Below are 12,141 nucleotides of genomic sequence, written 5' to 3'. Positions count from 1 at the left end.
TCTTACCTTCAAAAGTAATCCAAAACCTCAATATAGAGGTGCAATATATCTTATACTGTGTTCCGATGTTGGATAGTATTAGAACTAGCTTTGTGCTTGTAGGGAATGTGTTGCACGTACTATTGTTATCATGCCAACACAGAATAATACAGAATACGATGCTATCTTCTTTGCCACATTGCGATCTATACTTTCAAAAGATTCTCAAAATGTAATATTCTCAATAAGCCAATAATCAAAAATAAACCCAGCAAATACTAGTTTACAAATGCTATGGATTACGCAGCACTTAGCAGGAATGCTTAAAAAGAAGTAAAACTTACCTTTCAAACTGTTTTAAAGAAGACGAAAATTCTGCCTTCTTAGCATTCCTGTCGGTATATATGTATAAACAACCTTGGGAAAGTATGACATATCGCGGTTTCCCTGTAAAATATTTTTAACTGTATTTACATTTGTATTCAAAACAGGAAGCATTTGAAGGAGTTTGTTCTTTGTTCAGTTAGGACAATTTATTCATTTATCTGGTTTTTACGGCGCCCCAACACAGTATAGGTTATATGGCGCCAAACAGGACTACAAATTTTGGTTCCTCGAAATAAAAACATGAGGTATAGAATCAAAATTTGCATACCTGCTGGAATCAGAGAGTTACAGCAAAACCAAGTGTTAAGACCCTATTAGTCGCCTTTTACGATCATGCAAGGGCAAGGCAGTGGTTCCAATTCTTTTCATACTCAGATCGTCCCAGAACCACATGGGGCTCAGTTAGGACAAAGTGTTTATAACACTAAAGCGACTTCCAAATCTGAAAGTCTGCATTTGCGTTATAATCAGAGTCGACTTTATCTATACTCTAATAGTATCTGTTATTCCAACCCGTCCCGACAGGTCTGCATTACGATAGGATTTTCCTTTAAATGAGCCGCGCCATGAGAAAACCAACATAGTGGCTTTGCGACCAGCATACACCCAGACCAGCCTGCGCATCCGCACAGTCTGGTCAGGATCCATTCAGTTCGCTTTCAAAGCCTATTGCAATTAGAGAAACCGTTAGCACACAGCATATATCCTGGCCAGACTGCGCGGATTCGCAGGCTGGTCTGGATCCATGCTGGTCGCAAAGCCACTATGTTGGTTTTCCCATGGCACGGCTCAAATACAACGAAAAAGAACGAAGATTTCTAATTCCATGGAGGCTTTTACCCTGTTTTTTTTTTTTTTTTTTTGTGCGAGCGTAAACAAGCTGGAAACCAGCTTGCTATATTTAAACCAAACGAGACTCTTTCTAAAAGAAAGTTGTTTGTGGTCGGTGGCTTACCAAAATCTGTACTTTACAGATCTTTCAGGTTGAGTTATGTTAAATATATTAGCATAATAAACAGGCCTCTCACTACTTTGTACAAAAAGCTTACCTTGTCTGATTTTTTGTTGAACCGATGATAAGTAAATAATTATCCACATACATTTAATCAGTCAAATGTCAGGAAAACAAACCTACATGTATCAGCTTAATTAATTACATATTACTAATTATGCAATTCAAAATGTTTCTGCATTATATATGTCCACATTATCAGCTGCCATTTCATACCGCCTTACCTGCTTGGATAAAAAGCGAGAAGGCGAATTTCAAAGTTTTGAAAGAAAAAAAAACATACTTACACTTTTTTCTAAGAATTTTGTAACTTAGGACATCTATCCCTTCGCAATATGTGTATTCGACTCCTTTCAACAAGTCCCTCGCACCTTTAATAAACATGTTAATATGTATGAAAACTATAGTCTAAAGTATTATGGTTGATTAGCGACACAACTACAAACACCCAAAGCCATACTGTTTTGAAACCGCGCTTTATGTACACAAAAACAAAATTAACGTCGCACCGACATAATTTTAGGTCATATGGCGACTTTCCAGCTTTGACGGTGGAGGAAAACCCCGGGTGCCCCTTCGTGCATTATTTCACCACGAGCGGGCACCCGAGTAGAACCACTGATCTTCCGTAAGCCAGCTGGATGGCTTCCTCACATGAAGAATTCAACGCCCCGAGTGAGGCTCGAACCCACATCGATGAGGGGCAAGTGATTTGAAGTCAGCGACCTTAACCACTCGGCCACGGAAGAAACATTTACACTATCACTGATAATACTAATTCAGTGAATTGTTTTGATATCTTAATCTCAATTTATTAACATTACCTTAACAAACTTTTAATACTACCCAAATTAACTGATTTAATGGAGGATCTTGTTGAACAAATCTTTACTGAATCTAAGTACACCCATATATACAAAAGTATTTAAAAACAACTATGAAATGAAATGAGTCTGGCTTAATGAACAAAAAGGTTTGTAGGTCATGAAACTCCTCATAATTATTTCATAAACATTTTATATCAAATATTGTGCACTCGGTGAAGATATTTCAACATCATACTGAAACATATATACTTACTGAAAGTAAAAAGATGATATGGTTTGATGTTCTGTTTAAAGCTTAAGTTTCCGATCAACTCTTTACAGATTTGTGGTAACTCGTTTTTTTTTTTTTTTTTTTTTTTTTTTTCTATCAGATTATTTCTGTTTATTAATGCTACCTTAGGATGTTCTGCTTTAAGCTTCAGTAACCAATCAACTATTCCTTTACAGATTTGAGGTAACTCGTATTTTCTACCAGATTATGTCTGTTTGTTAAGGTATTGGACCCGTAATAGAGTTCCTCCTTTTTGAAGAGTATTCAGTTCCTACCATAAACCTACTTTGACTGCAATTTTCAGGGGGCGTAGGTTCAAGCCCCAATGGGACCAAAAATTTTTTTCTCCATATTTTCCTTTTTTTCTAGTAAGTTTTTACTTCTTTCAAGACTTATTATGGATATATTGTACAAAAGTGGAAAATTTTCATTTTATAAGCGATTTCTTGCTGTTCATAGTGAATTTACCTCTGAATCAAGAGGGGTAGAGTTACACATCTTTAAAAATACTGAGTTACATGCGGTAAAAGTTCTCTATTTTGCCTTCATTCTTTAGATTACATATTGCGGAAGAAATGCAAGTAGGTTTTACTTCTGCCCCAAGGTTATTTTTGAATGAAGTGAGCAAAATTCAAAACAGACCCACAGGATTCGACCTTAATTTTTCAATGTTGGAGTTAGAATTCTGTCCCATTAAATCTGTTTACTTGAGGTACCCTAAAAAAAATGATATTTACAGTTTTATTTTGTGTTTTATAATTGTTTAACAATAGTTTGATATTTCTTTTATCAAAATTAATGCTGTAATGAATTCTCTGTAAACGTTTTAGATAGCAGCCATCACATTGAAATTTGTCTCTACTTGAGCTTGAGGAAATTCCATAAATTATACAAAATTTACAAAAAACGGCACGGTAGAAGTTGTTTAAAATTTGCAACACAGGGCAAAACATGGTCAACTTTAAGAATATACCAAGCAAATGCTATTTTTTAATCATTACTATTAGGGGTCCAATACCTTAATGCTGTTTTCAAAGTACCCAAATATAGCAAAAAGGCAAGTTTCGAATGACAACAAATGATTACAACGCTTTGAACAACAATCGCATTTTGAAATCTTGAAACGATGGTTGTTATTTGTTTTCATCAAATAATTGACTTTATTAATAGAATTTTACCAAGAAAGCAGTATTTTTAAAATAGTCAACATATATCACCTATAGCCAAAGGCTCTGAAATTATCGCCATTATCTATCACGTGTTGACACAAAACTTTTCCAGTGAGGAATTCCCCTTTTGTCTGAAATATAAAGAAGTATGCTACAAAACACATTTGACCTTTCAAGATCCGCAGACAAACCTTTTTAACCGTTTTTAAATTATGTGAAATCTTTTTGACTTAGCTTGAAAAACAAACAAAGACCGTATCTGCATGATCTGCTTCACAGTAGTATGCTGTATTTAAAGTCGCGCAATATTACCGCTGGAGAACACATACAAAGTTGATAACCTTTTTATTACATACCCACTATCAAATAATTAATTTATGTCTAAATTATCGTTCTGTAACAAAAGACGGTAATACGAAAAGAATTTCTCCGAAAATGTAATTGACAAATCAAACAGACGCGCATTAATATTTTCCGCGAAAACGACGTCAACTTGTTGTCGCAACGTGCGCCTGGACGCTATGGACGTCACGTTTATTTCCATTACAACGTTAAGAAAACATTCCACGTCCAATATGATTTAGCGTTCCATGTCAATATGGAAAAATATTGCACGATCGCGGTCCATTGAACACAATGGGAAAAAAAGTAACGTTAGTTACAAAGTTCACTGTGGTACTTCTTAGCGCTACATAATTATGTTATTTTAGACCGCGTTCATAAATTAAGTTAGAGCCTACAGTAGATAGTAAAAAAATGATATGATAGAATACGTTTTTGCAGTTATTGTTATTATTATGCACTTTCATGTATTTATCCATCTAGGACACTTCTTTGAATTCACATTCTACAGATAAATAATTATTCAAATGTTACTAGGTATACTATATGCACTTTCATTATAGTGTTATCCCGAACAAGATTGTTGACGGTAGCATCTTCAAAACGTTTGCCACTGTTTACCTGACTATTTAGGTTTAACATCAAATTAACTACGGGCAAAATTGGCTTAAAACTTCGTTATTACCTATAAGCTCTGAATATACAATAATGAATAAATTAGTTGCAATTATTGCATTATAACAGTTAATTTGTCGACAAATTTTGAAAAGTGTTGCTAAGCTTTCACATGAGAAGAAAAGGGCATGAATTACACGTCAACTGATGGAGCAGTGGGTATAATTTAGCTCGAATTTAGCGGAAAGAAACACCTTACTCTGAACCAGCAGTGTTTGATAGACATGATGTAGACTCAGCAGCAATTTTACCTTGTTTATACAATTTTATTCTTGAAATAAAGCAAATTAGTTATTAGATTGTTCCTTACTTTGCCGTGTACTTGCGGTAATGTCCGAAAATACAGTGGTGTATATAACTCGCGTAACGGTACGTATCGCAATCAAACACGATAAACCCGTGCACTAGTGAATATATTGCATCCCTTCTTGACCGTTTATTTTCGCTTTAACATAAATGGGAAAAGAGCCAGTAAAAATTATTAAATGATAAATTGGTAAAACCCAATAATATACAAATTAAGAAAACGAATCACTTTTCTTTATTTAGACATTAAGTCATTCATCCTTCTGTAAATTGAAAAACACACTGGGTTCCTATAAGTTTATTTGTTATGAACACTTAACATGTTAGTCACCCAACAAGTGAAACTCTTCCTTGTACTTACATATCTCTTACAACTATTCATAGTAATAACTGTGTAAGTAACCTTGCTTAGTCATACAAGTGTTTTAGAGTCATTATTCTAAGCATTATTCTAAGCAGTTTTCCTTCACCCAGACAGACACTGGATCTGGTCAGTAAAGGGTAAACACTCGGCCAAGGGGCATTGTAATAAGTACTTTGAGGGATGATATGTTGAAAGATAGAAATATTAAGACATTTTTGATGGTTTAAGCCTCCATTCTATGAAAAAAAGTTGATGCGTTCATTTCTAAAAGTGGGAAGGTGAACTGTGAAATGCTTATACATTGTTTAATTACTGTATGTACCTTATTACAGTGTATATAGATATTAAAAACTATAACTTTGTGTAAAAACGAATCTTCTTGCATATGAAAAATAGCTCATAATATCATACGTTTCTCCATCAACTGACGTGTAATTCATGTCTTCTTTCTTCTCATGCGAAAACTTAGCCACACTTACCAAAATATGTCGATGAATAAACTGTTACAGTGCATTACATGCTATGTATTTATGTGCATCTGTTCACAACGGCTCCAGGATAACAAGAATATTTGACCAATGACGACGACGATAGTTTTAAATGGAAATGTCACAAAAAATGAAACAAAATCTCGATATAAACCGCCATTCTGAATTATTTAACGAAGTTTACAGTCCAATGCCGTGTACAGAAAAACATCGGAATTTACAAGTATATCCCATCCGTACTGCAGTAAACCAGAGTGTAACTGTTAACAAATATGTTGTGTATTAGATTACCATAACAATTCAACCGAATCACTTAAGATAAAACCAGAAATTAGCCAAAATAAAATTAAAGAAAGAAGCGTGCTATTCACTCTTGAATGTTGACGAAGAAGGAAGATGCCGTTTCCCTATAAGTTCAACGGTATCATGTGATAAAAGGAATTCCCTGATTGGCTTTTACCGTAGTACATAAATTAACATAATTCAGAATGGGACCGATTGGCCCAAATGTACAACAATGACATAAATAATTTTATCTACCTATAAAATTTATTTATCATTGTCTATACAGAGCTGTTGTAAGTTATAACCGAAGTTTTTCAATCGTCTGTCTGTAAGAGGCCAGAACAATGTTAAATGGTTGTCGTCGGTAAATAGTCAAGAGCCTAAACATCTCCCGAATTATTTTTTATCTTGTAAGTCACATATATAACATGCAGAGAACAACACATTTTTGTATCATATTGCAAAGAGAAAATTGAACCAATAATTATAATACTGTGAAATCATTTAAATTCGCTGACATGAAATTTCGCGCAAACGTGAAAAAGAAATGTTTCGCGCGGGCTATAATTCACGCATTTTCAATTTTAGTAATGAAAAATATAATTAAAAAATTATAATAGCGCGGTCTTAAATTCGCGCATCGGTCCTAGCGCGAAATACGCGAAAATTCGTCCTACGCGAATAAAAATGATTTCACACCATCTAATTCACATTTAACTGATTTGTGAAAGTCTCCTTCCCTGAATCATCTGAACAAAATAATGTTGTTTCAATCAGCATAAACAATATCTATTATCTTCCTCATATCCCAATAATATCTTGTCAATGAAACACATTTCTACCTCTATATGAATAAAACAAATCACTCCATAATTATTCTGACTAAAAACGTATGTTTATCCTAACAATATTTTACATTGTACTTAGACATAAAAGAAAAACGCTGCACATTTCTAATCCAAATTCCGCCGTAGAAAGACTAATCACAATTCAATCCTAGATAAAAAAAAAAATGATCATAAAATACCTATTCAGTAAATCGTAATGAATAATTGCACAGTAAGTATGTGATGACATTTATATTTCTATGTACATGTAGATCAGCCTCTTTATGATTAGATGTACGGAAGTTGATAATGAGTCAATATGTTTAGAAAAACAAACATCATTGGACTGTACTTTAACACTTAAACTATGTATATTGATGTTAAAACTAGTTCAATATAGACGGGTTAAATCTGATTATCATGTCAACGGCATTCCATATACATTTGTATGTAAAAAAAAAACAAGGCAAACAGTCATTAATTGGCAGTTGCAATAGTATTGGATCAAACGTTTACTGCGTGACAAACATAAAAGACAGGTATTTTGTAAATATTTTGCCGCATGTAATTTGTACATATTTTGCCGCAGGTATTGTGTACATATTTTGCACAAGGTATTTTGTACATATTTTGCACCAGGCATTCTGTACATACTTTGCACCAGGTATTTTGTACATATTTTGCCGCAGTATTTTATACATATTTGCCGCAGGTATTGTAATTAAATTGTACATATTTTGCAACAGGTACTTTGTATACGCCGCAGATATTTTGTAATGTTTTTCCGCCTCTATTTTGTACATATTTTGTGGCAGATATTTTGTACATATTTTGCACCAGGTATTTTGTACATATTTTGCACCAGGTATATGTGCCGCAGGTATTTTGTACATGTTTTTCCGCATGAGTTTGAACATATTTTGCCGCAGATACGTATTTTGTACATTTTTGTTGCAGGAATTTTGTATGTGCCGCAGAAATTTTGTATACATTTTGCCGCAGGAATTTTGTATACATTTTGCCGCAGATATTTTGTATACATTTTGCCGCAGATATTTTGTATACATTTTGCCAACTTCTTAAGAGAATTTAGAAATTAATACTACACTGCACACTGGTACATGACATCGCTCAAACATGATCGATTTGAAAACAAGCTGAAAATGAAGACATACACAGTTACAGTAACTTGCTAGTTGAATATATATACTAGAATGTACTTTGACAGCAGCTGGGCGACGTCCATTTAAACAATGATTACGGTGATTTTTCAAATTTAGATTTCCGCCCAAGAATTAAGTTGGAATAAAATGCGTAGTTAAGTTTTATTGACGATCGGATACTTATGTTAATGTTTGGTCCGCGTTGAATTTTTGGTTTTGGCAGAAATATGAAAGAGATTTCTTCGCCCTAATTATGATCTCCTTAACCCTTACCCGGCTAAATTTCTAGAATAAACTGGTCTAACCTTCAAGTCGGGCAGTACCATTTATTATTTGAAGGGAAGGGGAGTTCACTGAAAATTTACTGACTGAATAGCGAGCAGGAGCAGTGCAGACCAAGATCGGCCTGCACGAATGTGCAGGTTCATCTTGGTCTGCACTAGTCGCAAAGGCAGAATCACTTGCCGACAGCATGCTAAAGGTTAATACACCCGTGGACGAATACTTGTTTGGAGGTCTTTTCTCTATGTTATTATCACAGCAGCGTTGTTTGTGCCGTGTGGCGGCCGAAAAAGTCTCCCCGTACATTTAATCAGGGCTGTTATATTTCGATCTTCTCAGATCGTTCAGCACGACTTTAATGTCGTGTTATTGGTACTGTTTAGTTTCTCAACATGACCATTTCAGCCTGGGTAGTTCCAATACTCCCGCTTTCATAGCATTGGGTATTGTATAATCACCCCTTGGATATGGTGCCTGTTTTTTAATTTTGTCTTTTGACAGTTCCTGTGATACGCAGGCTCCATAACCTCAGATCCCCTTCCTAAATTCCAGTTTGTTTAGTTCTGCCCATTGGTTTTTCGTTTGGGGCAACCCCTTTACTTTATCTGGGGACCAAACGCCGCTCTTCATGGAATTACACGCCTCAACACGTGTATCATTGAAGGTTCCATGTTCACCTCCGTTTGAATACATCTGCGGATGTCTCTAAATTGCTTTTGTACTTTTAGCATGTGTAAATGTTAAGTTCTGCTCAACCCGGGCTAGAGGGCGTGGATGGTAGCATGCATTTCCACTACCGTTCATGAACAGGCTCAATCAAACCGAGCCTGCAACATTTTCGTTTTTGTCGTGTTGAGCGACCTGTGAAGTTTCCACTTTTCTCTATGTTACTGTGTACGTTGGCAGCAGTTTGGAGATTGCCTGCAATTTCTTTAATTTTACAATTCCGTCTTTTTTATCTATATCATTCTGTAATGATACAAGGAGGCATGGAAACATGTACACAAAAATGACTAAAAACATGAATGAAACTTATAGATGCTATATTGGTAATTATATTTATTCCGTCCATTGAATTGACTAATAGTATTTTAGTAATATTCAGTAGAAATACTAATTGACAGCTAAAATAGTATTCGCCATAGTGATTTGTTCAGTGCAAGTATATATGTTGCGTCAACATGATTTACAGTCAGATATATGACCTTCTAAATTCTGAATGAAGCAACGTAGCATTTTGCGCAAATAAGAGTTGATTGTCTTAACCAATCCGTAATATAACTCTTAACCAGACAGTAGCGCTAAAGTAATTTATCGAAATATGTCTTCAGTTTTATTTACGAGGAAAATTATATTAAAGAATACATAAAATATGAAATATTCATATATGAAATCATAAATTATTTTAGTTAATTCTACAGTCCTGTAATTTTAATTATATTATGGTTCCCAGTGTTTATCTTAAATGTAAAGGAGAATTTGTAAGACATTATTAGTCCCCTACTGGTTGAAAACCAGTTTCGGGGACTATAGGAATGCGCTTTTCCGTCATTCCGTCCGTCCGTCCATCTGTCCGTCTGTCCGTCCGCAATTTCGTGTCCGGACCATAACTCTGTCATCCATGAAGGGATTTTAATATTACTTGGCACAAATGTTCCCCATGATGAGACGACGTGTCATGCGCAAAACCCGGACCCCTAGCTCAAAGGTCAAGGTCACAATTGGAGGTCAATGGTCAACAGGGCTTTTTTCCTGTCCGGTCCATAACTCTCCCATCCATGAAGGGATTTTAATATTACTTGGCGCAAGTGTTCCCCATGATGAGACGACGTGTCGTGCGCAAAACCCGGACCACTAGCTCAAAGGTCAAGGTCACAGTTGGAGGTCAAATGTCAACGGGGCTTTTTTCTTGTCCGGTCCATAACTCTCCCATCCATGAAGGGATTTTAATATTACTTGGCACAAATGTTCCCCATGATGAGACGACATGTCATGCGCAAAACCTAGACCCCTAGCTTAAAGGTCAAGGTCACAATTGGAGGTCAAAGGTCAACAGGGCTTTTTTCCTGTCCGGTCCATAACTCTGCCGTCCATGAAGGGATTTTAATATTACTTGGCACAAATGTACCTCATAATAAGACGATGTGTCATGCACAACTTTCAGACCCCTAGCTCCGTCCGTCCGTCTGTCCGTCTGTCCGTCCGTCCGTCCTTAATTTCGTGTCCGGTCCATAACTCTGTCATCCATGAAGGGATTTTAATATTACTTGGCACAAATGTTCCCCATGATGAGACGACGTGTCATGCGCAAAACCCGGACCCCTAGCTCAAAGGTCAAGGTCACAATTGGAGGTCAATGGTCAACCGGTCACACCGCGTAGGCAAATCCAAGACTTCAAGTGACCGATCCGGCAATCCGAAGCCACGAGATATACTTGTAAAATTTGGCATTTACAGATCCCGTCAGAAACTATATAATAAGCGCTCTAAATTGAAGACGAGCGGATATAGCGGCTGCTTTGTCAACGAGGACCTTACGCGCAAACGTAGTCTCCTACTGTATCAGGCGCGAAAATTGAAACAAGAAAATCTCATTGCTGACGCTTGGTCGTCTGATGGCTCTATTCTTGTCCGATTCCTAGACAACAAGATTCGTGCGATTGATTCGATTGATGAACTTAAAACATTTTGTAGACCTCGTTCTTACGCCGAGGTTGCAAAATCGCCAAGACAGTGATGACAGTGCACGTTATCTTGGTTGTAATGTATACTACAGACGCTCAGTTAAACACTTGATTTCTCCTGCATTTATCGCATAAATATTCTATTAGATTAACACGTGATTGGTATGTTGGTTGAATTCTGTTTATAACTTGTCTAAATGCACAGGATGCGCCTGGACGTATACAAAAGTAGCTACTGTATAGCAATTTCTTATCGCATTTTTTATTATTGCTTTTGTCCTTTGTAGAATTACTAACCTTCTTGCTATTCTTAATTATGCATTTGATAAAAAATGTTTTCATATTTTCCCCGCTTATCATGTGTTAAGAACCTACCTAGTACTGCGTACAGTTGTATACAAGTATGATGTCTACATAAAACTACAAGCACGCACTACAAGTCTACATTATGTATTGACAATTGTTTAACCAATACACTTATCTTCTTGATATTCTAACCTTGCATTGATAAAAATACTTTTCGCTGCTTGTCATGTATTAAGAACCTATCTAGTACTGCATCCAATTGTATACATGTATTACTACTTTAGACTGCAAGCACGCACTAAATCTCTACATTATTTATTGCGAATTGGTCTAACCAGTACACTTGTCTTCTTGCTATTCATAAAAATATTCTTGGCTGCTTATTATATGATAAGAACCTAGCTAGTACTACACACAGTTGCATAAATGTATGACTACTTTAGACTACAAACACTCACTACATATCTGCATTACTTATCTTTAATAGTTTTTATCAACTTGCTATTCGCAGTCATGCACTAATAAAAATAATCTTCGCTGCTAATTAAGTGGTAAGAACCTATCTAATACTGCACCAGAATGTTTACATGTATGACTACTTTAGACTACAAGCACGCACTATATTTTCATATAACATATTGCTAATTTATTGGTTAGCCAGTACTCCCTTGTCATTCGCAAAAATAGTTTCTCCGCTCACCATGTGTTATGAACTTACCTAGTATAACACACAGCTGTATACATGTGTGACTACTTAAGACTACAAGCACGCAC

This window comes from Mercenaria mercenaria, chromosome 3 (assembly GCF_021730395.1).
Source record: "Mercenaria mercenaria strain notata chromosome 3, MADL_Memer_1, whole genome shotgun sequence".
Classification (NCBI taxonomy): Eukaryota; Metazoa; Mollusca; class Bivalvia; order Venerida; family Veneridae; genus Mercenaria; species Mercenaria mercenaria.
This window is presented reverse-complemented; position numbering follows the sequence as displayed.